Source organism: Myxocyprinus asiaticus, chromosome 17 (assembly GCF_019703515.2).
Source record: "Myxocyprinus asiaticus isolate MX2 ecotype Aquarium Trade chromosome 17, UBuf_Myxa_2, whole genome shotgun sequence".
In the NCBI taxonomy this organism is placed as follows: domain Eukaryota; kingdom Metazoa; phylum Chordata; class Actinopteri; order Cypriniformes; family Catostomidae; genus Myxocyprinus; species Myxocyprinus asiaticus.
In genome coordinates, this window is record NC_059360.1 from 27015512 (window position 1) to 27031088 (window position 15577).

The 15577-nt window shown below is 38.3% G+C and overlaps 1 protein-coding gene across 1 annotated transcript in view; it reads right to left on the minus strand.

Moving 5' to 3' along the window:
• LOC127455095 (leucine zipper protein 1-like) overlaps positions 1–598 on the minus strand; it is an 82774-nt gene extending 82176 nt beyond the window's left edge. The window contains exon 1 of the mRNA XM_051722677.1: positions 323–598. The gene's annotated coding sequence lies outside the window, so the exon portion shown is untranslated. The remainder of the gene's footprint in view (positions 1–322) is intronic.
• Between the last annotated feature and the right edge of the window lie 14979 nt (positions 599–15577).

Below are 15577 nucleotides of genomic sequence, written 5' to 3' on the forward strand. Positions count from 1 at the left end.
GCGAGAAGAAATCTGGTTCTGCCCCCCAAATAAACATACTATGTTTCACATACTGGTTAAGATACTGAACCTCCATCCCTGTTAAGTTACTATCAAGCCTCGCTACATTATCATTCGTTTTTACCCAGAATAAATACCCCGATTGAGATCACCGCAGTCCGGCTTCTCTAGGAGCCTGCTCTCCTCCGCTGCGGCGAACAGGAGGGGGAGGAGGGTGGCAAAGTTGCCGCAGTTTGGAGTTCTGTCTACGGGGCAGGATTCCACCATTCAGCTCCCCCCTCCACAAACATAGTTCAGTAGCCTCGGTTCAGTTTTCTCTTACCTTGTGCACTCGCTAGAACGATGAGAGTTCCCAACAAATTTCTCAAGAGCTCAGCTCAAATCAGCGTCCGAGAGGTAGCTCTCTGGAAGGACAAACTACTCAGTCGCGTTTGACTTTTTGAGGGATGAATAGAACAGTTCTCAGCAGGGTCCTCGCTAGTTCCTTCTCTCAGTCCCTCCTTTGTGCCGCAAGATCAAACCAACACATTCCTTCGAGATCCAAACAATGAAAAAGGTGGGTTTTCCTTTGCCAAGAAAGAACCACCCCTAGTAAGACTACGCCGTCTCTGACCGCAGAAAGAACGCCCTTCCCCGGCTAATACGGTCCCGCCTTCCTCGAAGGGGGGGGGGGGACGACGACGACCAGCGTTTACCTCTAGAGGAAGTTTGGGGAATAACGGAAATCCATTTTGCAAGCAGAGCTGGTGTTTTTAATGTTTTTAGGCACAATTTGTTAATTAATATTAGCATTCACATTAATACATATGTTAAACTGACTTATTTATATATAAACTTAATTAAAAATATATCTCTCTCAATATATAGACAGGCTCAGTAGTAGCCTAAACCAGTATCATATAGTTTGTTTGGAATAGGCTATCTATAGTATATATTTTATATGTAATATATATATATATATATATATATATATATATATATATATATATATATATATATATATATATATATATATAATATTTAGTCCTTTCAGATGGAAGACATTTATACATATAAATGATGCAATCCAAAGTGCATTTGAACAGCAGTGAAACACTTTCTTATGATGTGTTACATTCATACGAGCAGACAGAGAAGTAAGTTTGAAGTAAGTTTGGAGCAGAAGAAATAGAAATAAACCTTGTGTAAATTGTCAGCTTTATGCCAAGATAAAATGTTAATTCTAGCCATTTTACATGCATGTGTTACCAGGCACAATCATATTTTTTTTATCAAGAAAATTCACATTGGATCATAATTTATTTTTTTCTAGTAAGACCTTTGATGTTAGGGCAAAAATCGTATTCTTGATAATAATTTTTGTATTGTTTTCCTGTAAAGTATCAAAAAATCCTTAAAACAAGATCAAACAATAGTATGCAAGAATAAACACCATGGGACCACACAGCCATCATACCACTCAGGAAGGAGATGTATTCTGTCTCCAAGCGATGAACATAGTTTGGTGCGAAAAGTGCAAATCAATCCCAGAACAACAGCAAAGGATCTTGTGAAGATGCTGAAGGAAACAGGTAGACAAGGATCTATATCCACAATAAAACAATTCCTATATCAACATAACCTGAAATGCTGCTCAGCAAGGAAGAAGCCACTGCTCCAAAACCGCCATAAAAAGCCAGTCTACAGTTTGCAAGTGCACATGGGGACAAAGATCGTACTTTTTGGAGAAATGTCCTCTGGTCTGATGAAACAAAAATTTTACTTTTTGGCCATAATGACCAAATAATATGTTTGGAGGAAAAGGGTGAGGTTTGCAAGCCGAAGAACACCATCCCAACCGTGAAGCATGGGGGTGGCAGCATCATGTTGTGGGGTGCTTTGCTGCAGGAGGAACTGGTGCACTTCACAAAATAGATGGCATCATGAGGAAGGAAAATTATGTGGACACACTGAAGCAACATCTAAAGACATCAGTCATTAAGTCAAAGCTCGGTCACAAATGGGTCTTCCAGATGGACAATGACCCCAAGCATACCTACAAAGTTTTGGCAAAATGGCTTAAGGACAACAAAGTCAAGGTATTGCAGTGGTCATCACAAAGCACTGATCCCAATCTGATAGAAAATTTGTGGGCAGATCTTAAAAAGCGTGTGTGAGCAAGGAGGCCTACAGACCTGACTCAGTTACACCAGTTCTGTCTGGAGGAATGGGCCAAAATTCCAGCAACTTATTGTGAGAAGCTTGTGGAAGGCTACCTAAAATGTTTGACCCAAGTTAAACAATATAAAGGCAATGATAGCAAATACTAACAAAGTGTATGTAAACATCTGACCCATTGGGAATGTGATGAAAGAAATAAAAGCTGAAATAAATAATTCTCTCTACTATTATTCTGACATTTCACATTCTTAAAATAAAGTATTGATCCTAACTGACCAAAGACAGGTAATGTTTTCTATGCTTAATGTCAGGAATTGTGAAAAACTGAGTTTAAATGTATTTGGCTAAAGTGTATGTAAACTTCTGACTTCAACTGTGTGTATATATATATATATATATATATATATATATATATATATATATATATATATACAGACAGACAGACAGACAGGCAGATAGATAGATAGACAGATAGATAGATTTATTTCTATCTACATGTACATGTTTATTACATCCACCATGGTAAGACAAACACCCTCTACATGTGGCCAGCAGTCTAAGAGAAAAAATCTAGAAACTCTCTATTCTTCAGAGCTGTCATGGCTGGTATGTAGAGGTCCATATATATCTGAAACTAAAATAATGAAAAGGTTTCTTTCAACATGATGTGGGCTGTAATATGTAAGATGTATAAACAATCCAGTCAGGATGATTGGTAAAGTAGTATTTAGCGTAAAAGCTATAAAATACCAGCTGGCTTTAGAGTAGCTGATATATAACCAACCAGTAGTTACACCTGCCATATTCAAGTATAATATCTTTCACTTGACTATTGTAGGATAGCTGCACTGTATTGTGTTAGATTATTGCCTTATTTGCAATATTACAGTGTTTATGAACTTGAAATACATACGTTTTTTCTTGTTCATTTGAAAACAGTTGCTCTTATTGCCTCTTTGCCTTTTGATTAAATTATAACACCTGTAGCTTGACTATGATTTTGAATGTCAAGGTATAAACAAAGCACACAAGTGGCTCTTCACATCTCTCTCACTCCTACACAAACTGTCATTTGTTAAAACAAAACAGAGTCCTTCAGTCTTTATTTTTGTATAAGGCCACTGCATGTCACAGGAGGAGTAGCAGTCTGTGGGAAGAACATCACAAACTCACACTGATTGGAGAAGAGTGAGCTAAACATGTGGGAAAATACACTCTTACATAACATACTCAAAATATTGCAGTATAACCTTGATATTGCAGTTAATGCCTTGCACAGGTCTCCATGATTAGTACATTACATACCTTGCATGCATGTTTTTTTTCCTGGAAACACTTTAAACAGGAAAGGATAGACCTTCTCTCATTCAGTTTTTAATATAAATGTACATGTTTAGACATGTTATTTTCAATGATGAATTAATTTCTGTTCCAAATAATCTGATTGGGTGTTCAGAGGCTCTGGTGTTAAATTATTGAAAAAATAGCCTCAGCCATATGAAATGCATGCTTCACAAGCAAAACTGTGCTGGGACATGCCCAGGTATCTGTGTGTCACAACACAGAAAGAGGCTCTGAATGCTCTGCTGTTCTCTTTCTTATGCTGGTATATTTTTCACTTACTACCACATTTAGATTTCTCTTTACACCTTTCATTCGCTTCTTCAAGTGTGGGCTTATAGATGTCAGGAGAATAGATTTATATTGAGTAGAATTTAATCTTGTTTTGTCCCATGAAAACTTTTTTTAAAGGAATAGTTCACCCAAAAATGAAAATTCTATCATCATGATTTTCTTTCTGACAGAACAAAAAATTAAGATTTTTAGAAGAATATCTCAGCTCTGTAGGTCCATACCATGCAAGTGAATGGTGACCAAAGTACATAAAGGCTGCATAAAATTAATCCATAAGACTCCAGTGGTTTAATCCATTTCTTCTGAAGAGATTCAGCTGGTTTTGGGTGAGGACAGACCAAAATCTTGCCAATGCAGTCTCTAGGCAGGATCATGACTAGATGGCACTAGGAAGTGTAATTGAGCTTGAATCATGATCACCAAGGAGACTGCTGATGTCAAGATTTATAATAAAAAAGGTGTATATTTTGGTCTGTTCTCACCCAAAATCGATTGAATTGCTTCAGAAGACATGGATTAAAACACTCGATTCATATGGATTAATTTTATGCTGCGTTTATGTGCTTTTTGGAGCTTCAAAGTTTTGGTCACAATTTACTTGCATTGTATGGATCTACAGAGCTGAGATATTCTTTGAAAAATCTTCGTTTGTATTCTGCAGAAGAAAAAAGTCATACACACCTGGGATGGCATAAGTGTGAGTAAATTATCAGAGCATTTTTGGGTGAACTATCCCTGTAACCCTCAAAGACCCACTGTCGCAAAATTGCAACACTTGTTTAAAGCCAGTGCTACATTTAAAAGTAGCACCCCCAGAATACTGTACATATGGCTGCTCTGAGATTAACTTTCTACAGTAGCTTACCGAGAAGGCCTTTTAAAAGATCAAAACAACTGCACCGTAGTCTTCTATAAATATGCACTTTCAGGTACTTTACAGGGGGTTCAGTGAGGTGTAGAAATATTCCAGGATCATGAAACTTCAGACTGTGTCAGAAGACTGCTCTGAGATAAACATATCCAAATTTTAACTGGCTGAAAGTCAAAAGCTACTTGTACACTTGCATTATAACAGTGAGTAAATTTTGCAATTGAAAAAAATTCACAATGGCAGTTCTTTTCCAAAATTCATCCCAAAATGAAATATAATTTTTTTTTAAATAAATAGCAGCTTCCTAAAAACATGTTTAAGTGGTAAAAATATAATTACTAACCCTAATCATTATCAATGTTTGGGTCTCTGAGGGTTCACCCCTCAGCTGTTTTATCCATCTTCCTTGTAGAGCTGAGAGTCATCCATGAGAACTTGTACCTGGACACTCTTGATAGCCTCTAGTCATTCTAAAACTCTCAGCCAAACAGAATCTACAGTCAGAACAGACATAAGATGCCTCACCTTCAAAACTACAATATCGCTCACTTCACCTTCATCTCTCCCTCACTATTGTTTACAGCACAGCACAGAGATGTAAGCAAACCTTGAGTTCTTGTGTCATCTCTTTCATAGGAGAGTATTTGTGCAGTAAAAGGTTCACCAGGATGTGTTTCAGCTTCTTCTGGAATGTGGCTTCATCTATCTTTACAATATCGCATGAAGCATTTGGGCTGCAGGCCAACATTCCCCGAAGAGCACCTGGGTGAATTTGCCCCAGTCATTTTCTCAGATTCTTCATAAATTCACAGTATGCCCACTTGTTCACACACTACTACACCACTGGTTAGAGACTATCGTTAACCTTAATCCAGGATTTAGTATGTGGCTCCATCAGGGCTCGAGCTGTATATTTGTGTGTGTGACTGTATGTGTGTATGCTGTTGGCATGTTGTTAAACTTAATATAGTAAAACAAAAACAGCACTGCATGAAGCAGCTCACTCTAACCACAAACTCAAGTGTTTTTCCAAACCTTTTTTTAAAAATTTAGTGAGAAACAGGAAAGGGGAAGAGATGGGGAATGGGATCAGGACTTGGTGCAGGACTGATTCAAACCTTCATTCAGGGGTGAAATGAACGAGTAATTGTACTTCATAACTTGTGTAGTATTTTTGGGAATTGATGCTTGTCTCGAAATCTATTTAAACTTAATATTTACTCTTGCTCAATAACATTTCCAAAGCAAAATTAATATATTTTACTCATACAATTTTATTTAGACCTCCAAAGTACAAAGTACATTTTTAGAACCTTTCCTCTGTTTGTCCAATTTACGAGCTTTAAACCAATAAAATCACACTCTTAGCTGAACTTTTATACCCAGTGACATAATCTGGACACAACTATGGCAAATTTGTCCTTGTGAAGAAACATCTAATCAGACATGGCAGTGTTTGTCATAAAGCAATACATTTTGTATTATAGACACTCACTGCTGAAGATGAACAAACTTGACAAATGGTATGATATAGATAATGCCATCAAACAGATGATACTATAGTCTGCGATCCAGGACCACCAGACTAAAGTAAATTTTCTATACACAAGCCATCAGACTTGTAAATAATTCCCACCAATAACCTCTCCCACCATAAATCCCCTCAACCCACTTCATGCTGTGAGATTGGATTTCATCCAACATTGGACTTTGGCACATCACATACATGGATATTTAGACTACACAAATTCAGCATACTTTGCACAACACTGGGACTCTGCACATTGTACATTACATACTTGAACAGTCATACTACAAAACTACAACTAGGAGTTAAAAACTAAACTACAAAATGAGCATACAGTATATTGCACTTTGCCATATTTGCACATAAATATTGTTTAATGACTCAGTGCATAATTTGCAACTTGTATATTGTATGCGTGCATACACACACAGTACTGTGCAAAAGTATTGGCACATAAGATGTTTCACAAAAACATTTAAGATAGTTATGTATATCTTCAGCTTTAGTGTCTCAATAGGATAGATACACACATTTTAGACTCCCAAACATTACTTTTGTAAATAGAATAGAAGAACAGGGAGCCCTACAACAGATAGCATGGCCAGCACAGACCTCCCCCCCCCCGAACAGAGTCAGTCTGGGATTAAATGGAGATAAAGCAATTGAGACAGCCTAAACAGAAGAAGCTTGAAACATCCTATCTGCCAACAACCAAGAAAAACTGTGTCGAGTACCTAAGAAAAGTGGTGCTGTTTTGAAGGCAAAGGTGGTCACATCAAATATAGATTTAGCCTTTATGTTTACTGGACTTTGCATGACATTAATTGATAAACCATTTATGGCATTATATTTCCTCACTATGCAACATTTTTCACAAGTACCTAAAACTTTTGCACAGTACTAACACACAACAAAAAAAAAAGAAACGTCCTCTCACTTTCAACTGCTTTTATTTTCAGCAAACTTAACATGTGCAAATATTTGTATGAACAAAGATTCAACAACTAAGACATAAACTGTACAAGTTTCACAGACATGTGACTAACAAAAATGGAATGTGTCCCTGAACAAAGAGGGGGTCAAAATTAAAACAAAAGTAACAGTCAGTATCTGGTGTGGCCACCAGCTGTATTAAGTACTGCAGTGCATCTCCTCCTCATGGACTGCACCAGATTTGCCAGAACTTGCTGCGAGATGTTACCCCACTCTTCCACCAAGGCACCTGCAAGTTCCCGGACATTTCTGAAAAAAAAAAAAAAAAAAAAGCCCTAGCCCTCACCCTCCGATCCAACAGTTCCCAGATGCGCTCAATGGGATTGAGATCCGGGCTGTTCGCTGGCCACGGCAGAACACTGACATTCCTGTCTTGCAGGAGATCACACACAGAATGAGCACTATGGCTGGTGGCATTGTCATGCTGGAGGGTCATGTCAGGATGAGCCTGCAGGAAGGGTACCACATGGAGGTAGACGTCTTTCCTGTAACGCACAGTGTTGCGATTACCTGCAATGACAACAAGCTCAGTCCGATGATGCGGTGACACACTACCCCAGACCATGACTGACCCTCCACTTCCAAATCGATCCCGCTCCAGAGTACAGGCCTCGGTGTAACACTCATTCCTTCGACAATAAACGGGAGTCCGACCATCACCCCTGGTGAGACAAAACCGCGACTCTTCAGTGAAGAGCACTTTTTGCCAGTCCTGTCTGATCCAGCGAAGGCGAGTTTGTGCCCATAGGCGACGTTGTTGCCGATGATGCCTGGTAAGGACCTGCCTTACAACAGGCCTACAAGCCCTCAGTCCAGCCTCTCTCAGCCTATTGCAGACAGTCTGAGCACTGATGGAGGGATTGTGCATTCCTGATGTAACTCAGGCAGTTGTTGTTGCCATCCTGTACCTGTCCCGCAGGTGTGATATTTAGATGTACCGATCCTGTGCCGGTGTTGTTACACATGGTCTGCCACTGCGAGGACGATCAGCTGTTCTTCCTGTCTCCCTGTAGCGCTGTCTTAGGCATCTCACAGTACAGACATTGCAATTTATTGCCCTGGCCACGTCTGCAGTCCTCATACCTACATGCAGCATGCTTAAGGCATGTTCATGCAGATGAGCAAGAACCCTGGTCATCTTTCTTTTGGTGTTTTTCAGTGTCAGTAGAAAGGTCTACTTAGTGTCCTAAGTTTTTATAACTGTGACCTTAATTGCCTACCGTCTGTAAGCTGTTAGTGTCTTAACGACTGTTCCACAGGTGCATGTTCATTAATTGTTTATGGTTCATTGAACAAGCATGGAAAACATTGTTTAAACCATTTACAATAAAGATCTGTAAAGTTATTTGGATTTTTACAAAATGATCTTTAAAATACAGTGTCCTGAGAAAGGGACGTTTCTTTTTTTGCTGAGTTAATATATATATATATATTTACACTGGTGGCCAAAAGTTTGGAATAATGTACAGATTTTGCTCTTATGAAAAGAAATTGGTACTTTTATTCACCAAAGTGGCATTCAACAGATCACAATGTATAGTCAGGACATTAATAATGTGAAAAATTACTATTACCATTTGAAAAAAAATTTCAGAACTTCTCATCAAAAAATCCTCCATGTGCAGCAATGACAGCTTTGCAGATCCTTGGCATTCTAGCTGTCAGTTTGTCCAGATACTCAGGTGACATTTCACCCCACGCTTCCTGTAGCACTTGCCATAGATGTGGCTGTGTTGTCGGGCACTTCTCACACACCTTACAGTCTAGCTGATCCCACAAAAGCTCAATGGGGTTAAGATCTATAACACTCTTTTCCAGTTATCTGTTGTTTCTTTGCCCACTCTAACCTTTTCTTTTTGTTTTTCTGTTTCAAAAGTGGCTTTTTCTTTGCAATTCTTCCCATAAGGCCTGCACCCCTGAGTCTTCTCTTTACTGCTGTACATGAAACTGGTGTTGAGTGGGTAGAAAGAAGCTGTCAGCTGAGGACATTTGAGGCATCTATTTCTCAAACTAGAGACTCTGATGTACTTATCCTCTTGTTAAGTTGTACATCTGGGCCTTCCACATCTCTTTCTGACCTTGTTAGAGCCAGTTGTCCTTTGTCTTTGAAGACTGTAGTGTACACCTTTGTATGAAATGTTCAGTTTTTTGTCAGTTTCAAGCACTGTATAGCCTTCATTCCTTAAAACAATTGTTGCCATTTTTGACCTAATATTTACCTTAAGACATGCCAGTCTATTGCATACTGTGGCAACTCAAAAACAAACACAAAGACAATGTTAAGCTTCATTTAATGAACCAAATAGCTATCAACTGTGTTTGATATAATGGCAAGTGATTTTCTAGTACCAAATTAGTATGATTACTCAAGGATAAGGTGTTGGAGTGATGGCTGCTGGAAATGGGGCCTGTCTAGACTTGATCAAAAATTAATTTTTCAAATAGTGATGGTGGTTTTTTTACATCAGTAATGCCCTGACTATATTTTGTGATCAGTTGAATGCCACTTTGGTGAATTAAAGTACCAATTTCCTTTCGAAACAGCAAAACTTGTACATTATTCCAAACCTTAGGCTGCCAGTATATATATATATATATATATATATATATATACACACACACACACACACACAGTATATAAACAGTAAGTAGTTTTATATATTTGCTTTGATAATTTCTATTATATACTACTACCAAACATTGGGTGGCCACACTGTAAGAATTTATTTGCACAGTGTAACTTTCAGAGAGCAAGACAAAGAGACCCAAGAGCAGAGGAACAGTTTAAAGGATTTATTCACAATAAATATCCACTTCAACTGTGTTGGCAAAGACTGAAAATCCCAGCTGCAGTAGTGGGGAGAAGTTTGTGGATGCGTGTGCACCATGGCTGCTCAATGAGCAAGTCCGTGAATAGTGTGTTCGTAAGAGAGTGTGTGCGTTGTGGAAGTGAAGAGCAGATTCGTAAGAGTCCTCCGTTGAAGCATAGTGAGGTGCAGAGAACCAGCATACAGCAAAATGGAAGGCAACCACACTCCTGGCACATGGGCAGAGATGGGCAACCAAACAGATACATGAGCCAGGACCAACTAGGCAGAGAGAGTGAGGCAAGTACTTCGCATCAAACAACAATCTAACAAATATACTGAGAACACGAAGGGCTTAAGTAGGGAGTGAATCAGTGGAGAACCAAGTACTGCTAGCATGCTAATTAGTGGCATGATCAGTGTTCCCCTGGGAACAATCAATGTTCCCATGGAAACACTGATCATGCTTGCTGTCAGCGCCTGCGAGACATGAGGGAGAGAAAATAACAAAACACACAGAGCAAACCGACAAACTCACCGGAGCCGTGACAGTAACTAGTTACCCTGCACAGATGATAATAAACAAACTTGAACTTGATTTGAATGTGAACATGGTCAGCGATCATTCTATAAACAACTATAATCAAATGTCAAACAACCATAAAATAAGCTGCAGTACGAAAACATTTTAATGAAACATGTTTCAGCATACTGGATTCAGTTTTTAAATGTATATCTTCAGAGGCGATATGATAAGTGTGGGTGAGAAACATCAATATTTAAGTCCTTTTTTATTGTAAATTTTCCTCCCTACCCAGTAGATGGCAATATGCATGAAGAATGCAAATAGCCAAAAACAAAAGAAGAATATGAAAGTGGAGATTCTTAGCAAAACATATTTAAATATTGTTCTGTTTCTTACCCACACCTATCATACCGTTTCTGGAGATACTAATTTAACCACTGGAGTCATATGGATTACTTTTATTCCGGCTTTTTAATGGTTTTTGGACCTTTAAAGTTCTGGCCACCATTCACTTGTATTGTATGGACCTACAGAGTTGAGATATTCTTCTAAAAATCTTCATTTGTGTTCAGCAGAAGAAAGTCATACACATCATGGCATGAGGGTGAGTAAGTGATGAGAGAATTTCATTTTTGGGTGAACTATCACTTTAAAATGAGATGGAGGACTAGGTCACAAGGCAAGAAGACTTGATTACATGAGAAACTAGTAAACACCTGCAAAGTGCAAACTCTGTACTCTGCACCCCATTTGTCTGACCACTTCTAATTTGAAATTTCACTCCAACACACCATCTAATGGGCTATGGTAATGAAACCAAATCAAATAAAACCAGAGTGCCGACTTATGAGAATTATTGGAGCAAAAAGCTCTCCACAGGAGATCTGAGCAAATGAGCACGTGGTTTACAAATTTGCGAAACGGGACACACTTACTGCAACATTTGCAGGCTAATCAATGACTAGATTAGACTATATTGTTTGATGCCTTGGTGCCACCATGTGGCCACTATAGAATCTGCAGGTTGAATAGCGAGAGAGAGAGAGAGAGAGAGAAAGAGAGAAAGAGAGAGAGAGAGAGAAACAGTGAGCTTCTTTATTGATTGGTGAGTGACGAACATGATTGCATGCTACTTTTTTTTGAAGTAAACAGTTCATTTCATTCTGCAGATTAGCACTTTCTATTTCAAGCATTGTTTATAACCTATATAGGCAAAGATAGTCATAAGTGATTAAACCACTAATGTTGCATTACATTGTGATGGCCATTACATGGCCTTTGTACCAGTCATTAAAGACTCATTAGTGGTCTTAATATCAAACAACATCCTTTCTCTTTCTGTGTAGGCTTTTCATTTGAATTTTTGCCTTTCATAGCTGTTTCAGAATAGTAATTCTGGAGATTTTTAGACATAATTTAAAATAATAAACTTTGGCAGAAAACATTCTCTAGGCCTGCCCTGACAAAGCAATTGTATATGCTGGAGGCAATGCTGCATGTTTCAACGTGACACCAGGAAATTAAATCTGTTTGTGAAGACTTGCCTGTGGCATATTGGACATTCCATAAAAACACGGACCACTGAGCACGAACAAATGTGAAGAAAAATCATAACATGCAGATTGTCCATATCCGTTTAAGCGAGGATAATAAACGGCAAGCTTGCGCAGCATTCATATATTCTGCTGTTATCTTTGACGTATAGCGATATCTACTTCAAGTTATTGAGAATGACACTCAAATATAAATTACACAAAACATGTTGCATTTATCTCACTAGAATAATAGAGGATACAAACTCATTGTGGGATTTAAAAGAGCAACAACAAAAAAAATTAGAAAACCGTGTATTTTCCCGTTGGTCCGCTTGGTAATTTGGAATAGTCTGTTGCTACGCAAGTACCGGTCCATTCTACATGATGGCCACCCTGGTCTCCAACATGCCCATACAACTCCCATTACAAGGTGAACATTCATAATACTCCGTATGATATAGCCGATATAATGATCTAATTGTTGAAAGTTCTTACGCATTACCGCTCATATTCTGCATCTCATTAGCTCGCGTGAACCTGATTATTTGACATTCAAATCACAATAATGGTGACAATCAAAGACAACATTAAGTATAAGATGAGCTCTGAATAATCACAAAATGACAAACAACTGCAAGTTGGAACAAATACAATAACAGCAGCATATATAAAATCTGCAAACATTAAAGCTATGACCAGTACATAGTCATTTGCATAATTTATTCATACCGCAGGGAGCTGAAGTGCCGCTTGCTGAATAATGCTCACACCTGATACAAATGTTGAAAATAAGTCATGAAAAATATTACTTTGTGGCTATTTGAGTCTTTGAATCTTACTTTGTTTAAAGGATAGCAGAAACAGTGCTTGTCAATGCATTGGGGCTTTTCACTTTTACTCAAGAATAATCTAATGAAGGAATTAAAACACTGCAGATACAACAAACTCATATAAAGTGAAAATATGAGCAATTAATCTGCAAAATATCTGCAAAGTTCTACACTTTAAGAGGTATGTTTATTTTGTTTGACATATATTTCAAACAAAAGACAGCAGACAGCATCCTTACTGGCTGCATCTCCGCCTGGTACGGCAATAGCACAGCCCACAACCGCAAAGCACTGCAAAAGGTGGTGCGAACTGCCAGCCACATCATCGGAGGTGAGCTTCCCTCCCTCCAGGACATATATACAAGGCGGTGTGTGAAAAAAGCTCGGAGGATCATCAGAGACTCCAGACACCCGAGCCATGGTCTGTTCTCACTGCTACCATCAGGCAGGTGGTATCGCAGCATCAGGACCCGCACCAGCCGACTCCATGATAGCTTCTTCCCCCAAGCAATCAGACTTTTGAACTCTTGATCTCCCATGATCAAAATACATCAGCACTGCACTTTATTACCCTTACTCTTATATCTCACACCGGACTGTCATAAATTATATTATTATTATATTAGATTCTCTCTTAACAACTTACTATCAACCGACAGCCTGAATGTCAATACAGTACAATACTGTACATTCTATATATACTACTATATATACTTTTTTATTTTTATTGAATAATGTGTATCTATATTGTGCGTATTGTATACTGTACAGTGTATGTTATTATTTGTATATTGTGTTGTGTGTAATTATGTGTATATTAGACTTTAAATTGTGTTGTGTTAATTTGATATTATTGTAAATTGATATATGTCTCATCACTGTCACGACTGCTATGTTGATCGGAACTGGACCCAAGAATTTCACACACCATTGCACTTGTGTATATGGCTGTGTGACAATAAATGTGATTTGATTTGATTTGATATTTATATTTGTTTATATTTATACAGTACTCTGCAAAAGTCTTAGGCACATAAGATGTTTCACAAAAGCTTTTGTCTTAAGATGGTTATTTATATCTTCAGCTTTAGTGTCAATAGGAAATATAAATATTAGACTCCCAAACATTACTTTTGCAAGTAGAAAAGATTAGAACAGTAGAACAGGGAGCTCTGCAACAGATATCATGGCCCCCACAAATCCCCCTGCTAAACATTGTGTCTGTCTGAGATTACATAAAGAGACAGAAGCAATTGAGACAGCCTAAATAGATATAAGAACTGTGGCGAATTCTCCAAGAAGTTTGGAACATCCTATCTGCCTAACAACCAAGAAAAATTGTGTCCAGGTGTACCTAGGAGAATTGGTGCTGTTTTAAAGGCAAAGGTGGTCACACTGAATATTGATTTAGCTTTTCTTTCTTTTTTTTTTTTTTTTTTTTTTGTGATTAACATTTTTATTGATTTTTTTCAAAGCAAATAAAACAAACAAATCATATATACAATAAATCAACATTAAATCCCACTACTACCCCTCCCCACTCAAGAACCCCACCCGACCCCTAACAAACATCCCAGTGGTCTTACCTAAGTACACACTTATACAGAGAATAAAATAATAATAACAATAATGAATAAAAAAAAACAAAAAAAAAAACAAAAAAAAACAAATATATATATATATATATATATATATATATATAACTCTAAACTATATTCCTCTCTCCAGAGACCTACTCCGAGAGCCGCCCAAAAACATCAAATATTTACCCCATTTCCCATTAAAATTATCCCATATCCCCAGTCTTCTACATATTACCTCCTTGAAGGCTGCCACCCTTCCCATCTCCTCGCACCACTCCCGAATTGAGGGTGCTCCCACCGACTTCCAACCCCTTAAAAAAATCTGCCTGCCTATCATCACACTGGTGAGAACCCAATCTTTTATGTATTTATTGCTTACGTTGATGACCACCCCATCACCCAAGACACAGAGTCTGGGGCAAAATGAAATCTGAATGCCCAACACGTCACATACAAAACTCTGTACCTTCAACCAAAATTCCTGAATCTCAGCATACCACCAAAAAACATGGGCCATGTCTCCATCCTCCGATTGGCAACGTCAGCAGGTGGGTGTGTCTTTAAGACCAAGCTTATACAGACAAGAGGGGGTCCAATAGAATCTATGTAGAATCTTGAATTGTATAAGTTGCACCATTGCATCTCTAGATGCAGTCTTGACGTTTTTTAAAATCCCAGCCCACACTCCATCCTCCAATACCAAATTAAAATTGTTCTCCCATAATCTCTTGATAGAGGTTAAAGCTCCGTCCCCCAGACTCTGAACTAGCAGGGAGTAATACACTGATGCCTCATGACCTTTTCCAAAAGCAGTAATCACCACTCCCAGAGTATCTTCCACACTAGGGGATGTGTGCCACTCCCAAAAACAGTGCAGAGTAGGTGGCGCAGCTGTAAATACTTATAAAATTGAGATCTGGGAATTCCAAAATTTTCAACCAAATTTTCAAAAGGTCTCAATACTCCACTCTCATATAGGTCACCGAGTGTATTAACCCCCCTCACAATCCAAGGCGGAACCAGCACAAAAAGAAACAAAAAAGATGAATGTTCAGTGAGTCAGGCCAACTTGGCTGCAACATGAGTATCACACAATGACTTACTCCATT